Source organism: Cynara cardunculus (genome assembly GCF_001531365.2).
Source record: "Cynara cardunculus var. scolymus isolate 2C chromosome LG 11, CcrdV1, whole genome shotgun sequence".
In the NCBI taxonomy this organism is placed as follows: Eukaryota; Viridiplantae; Streptophyta; class Magnoliopsida; order Asterales; family Asteraceae; genus Cynara; species Cynara cardunculus.
Window position 1 is genome coordinate 9,556,208 of NC_037538.1, and position 3,628 is coordinate 9,559,835.

Here is a 3,628-nt window from a genome sequence, read left to right on the forward strand (position 1 = left end):
AGTCTATAGGAGAGGACTGGAACAATTCAAAATAAACAAACTCTTCCTGTAAAACAGGAACTTATTCACGTGATCATATTTGACCCACTCCAACATACCTTCTCCTAAACTAAAGACTCTCAACTTTAGTTTATCTCAGTTGCTTCCAACACACCCAACATAGCTCGCAGCTTCTCATACTGATCAACCTTCAACGGTTTTGTCATGATGTCTGCTACTTGAGCTGATGTGTTACAGTACTTCAACTCTATTGTTCCATCATTCACCAAATCACGAAGGAAAAAATACCTCACATCTATGTGCTTGCTTCGATTGTGCATAAACGCATTTTTCGAAAGCTTTATAGTTGACATGTTATCACAATTAATAACAGTACCTTCTTCCTGAGTCAGACCAATGTATTCAAACATTCTTCTTAGCCATACAACTTGACACGCACATGTTGTGGCAGCTACAAACTCTGCTTCAGTAGTCGAGAGGGTTACAATTGGTTGTCGTTTGGAGGACCAAGCAATTGCAGCTCCACTAAGAAAACATACATAACCTGAAGTGCTTCTTCGATTGTCATGATCACCAGCATAATCACTATCAGAATACGCCACTAAAAGATCGTTGCCTCCTTTCTTATAAAAAATTCCAAGTTCTTTAGTCCCCTGGATATATCGAAACAATTTCTTCATTGCTGCCATGTGTTGTTCAGTTGGAGCCTCCATATAACGACACAATTGACCAGCAACAAACATTATATCTGGACGTGTTGCTGCCAGGTACATGATACAGCCCACCATTTGTTTGTAGATTGTTGCATCAACAAACCCACTTTGATCATCCTTCACCAACTTGCAGCCCGGAACCATAGGAGTCTTTACACCATTGCAGTCTTTCATGTTGAATCGTTCGAGTATTTCATGAGCATACTTCCGCTGATTGAGATGAATACCATCTTCACTTTGTATAACCTCTACACCCAGAAAATATCGCATTTCTCCTAGATCTGACATCTCGAACTCAGACTTCATCGACGCCTTGAATTCCTCAATTACTTCGAGTGTACTTCCTGTTATAATTAAATCATCTACATAGATAGAAACGATTAAGAAAACATTTTCCTTAGCTGATTTAACAAACAGGGTCGGCTCAAATGGACACTTTTTGAAGCCTTCCTTAAGAAAGTAGCCTTCAATTTTCCCGTACCAGGCCCTCGGAGCCTGCTTTAAACCATATAGGGCCTTCTTCAATCGATAGACCTTTCCTTCATTACCTTGTACTTCATAACCTTGGGGTTGTTCTACATACACAGTCTCTTCCAAATCACCATACAAAAAGGCACTCTTTACATCTAATTGATGAACTTTCATACCTCGTTGTGCTGCAAGTGCAAAAATGCTTCTAATTGTATCCCATCTAGCCACTGGAGCAAAAACTTCAGAGTAATCAATCCCTTGCCTTTGAACATACCCTTTACCACGAGTCGAGCCTTGTATTTATCGATCTTCCCATCCTTGTCTAGCTTAGTTTTGAAGACCCATTTCACACCAATTGCTGTTGCACCTGCTGGCAGATTGCATAATTCCCAGGTGTTGTTTCTTTCAATTGACTCGATCTCCTGCTTCATTGCCTGTATCCAACACTCGTCTTGCGCAGCTTCTTGATAGTTGGTTGGTTCCGATAAAGAAGAAAACATAGCAACGTTTTCCCTTTGTTCTTCAACATCTTCTCCACTGACATAATCTTGCATCCAAGACGGTGCTTTTGTTGCTCTCCTTTTCTTCTTTCAACAATACTGCTTGTAACTGGATTAATGTTTGAAGGCCCGCTTTCATTTATATTCGACGTCCCATCAGCGTTATTAGCCCTATTTAGTTCATTCGATGGGCTATTAACAACATCTGAGGTATTTGGCCCATCTTCATCACTCCCCTGCTCATCTTTATCTTCCCACTCCAGGTCGGTAGGGTTGATCACTGATTGCTGTATCCARTTCCAGGARGCATCTTCTTCAAATACAACRTCTTTACTCACAATAATCTTYTTGTTGGAAGGGTCATAGAGTCTATATGCTTTGGACTCTTCACTAACCCCAAACAAGACACACTTTAAGCTTCTGTCATCCAGCTTCAACCTTCTTTCCTTAGGAATATGAACGTGAGCAATGCATCCAAATACTCTRAAATAACWTACAGATGGTTTTCGAYCACTCCACTTTTCTTCTRGTGTGCAATTTTCAAGAGCTGCAGTAGGACTTCGATTGAGTACATGTACGCACCAGTTGGTAGCTTCAGGCCAGAAAATCTTTGGAACCTTCCTTGCACTCATTACACTTCGCACCATATTTATCAGAGTTCAGTTTTTTCTCTCTGCCACGCCATTTTGATGTGGTGTGTAAGCTGCAGTGAGTTGTCTTTGTATGCCATTGTCTTCACAGAACACTTTGAACTCACTGGAATTGTATTCACCTCCTCTGTCGGTCCTCAAACATTTAATCTCAACTCCTGCTTCTTTTTCAACCAAAGCTTTAAACTTCTTAAAAGTGTCTAAAGCTTGTGATTTTTCTGTCAAAAAATAACTCCAACACTTTCGTGAGAAATCATCAATAAAGATAATAATGTACCTCCTTAGACTCGTCGATTGAGGGGTGATGGGTCCACAAATATCTGAGTGGACAAGCTGAAGTTGTTGGGTTGCCCTCCATGAACTTGTTTTAGGAAATGATTCTCTGGTTTGTTTTCCTACCAAACAGTCCGAACAAGTTCCACCTTCGACATTAATCCTTGGCAGCCCCCTYACCAGATCCTTATCATGCAGCACCTTTAAGCTCCTGTTGTTGATATGCCCGAATCTTTGATGCCAAAGACGAGTAGTGTCATCAGTTTCTGTTTTGTGACACTCATCAATGCCACYTGGTCTAGCCTTGATCATAAACATTYTGTTTGAGGACATTTGAACCCTTGTGATCAGCCCCTTTTTTGGATGGTATATGCTGCAAAAACCATTCTTAATCAAGATCTCTATTCCCCTTTCTTGGACTTGGCCAACACTGATCAAATTGTTCATGAGATCTGGGACATAGTATACATCATTCAACGTGTGAATCACACCTTCAAAGTCGAGACGAACATTCCCTTTTTCCCATGACAACCATACGAACATCATTTCCAAGTCGCACATTATTACGGTAAGATTCATCCAAGGTACTAAACCATTTTCTTTCACCTGTCATATGATTGGAACAACCCGAGTCAAAGAACCAATTCCATTGTTTTGTYGAGCCACCTTTATCCACTTGAGCCATCAACACCATCTCCTCTGTATCATTATGTTCCACATAATTARCATCCTTCTCCCAATCTGGACATTCATTTTGGAAATGTCCAAGTTTGTGGCACCTGTAACATTCTATCCTACTTCTATCGAATGAAATTCTGCCACGACCTCTTCCTCCTCGACCGCCTCGTCCTCTTCCCCGTCCACGAGAGGGTRACCCAGTTGATATCTTCAGAAYMTGTTCATCATCTTGCTGCCCAATCATACGTTGTTCATGGACAAGAAGACTTCCATGGAGTTCATCGATTGTCATGGTATCGAGGTTGTTGGATTCCTCAATAGAACAAACAACATAGTTAAATTT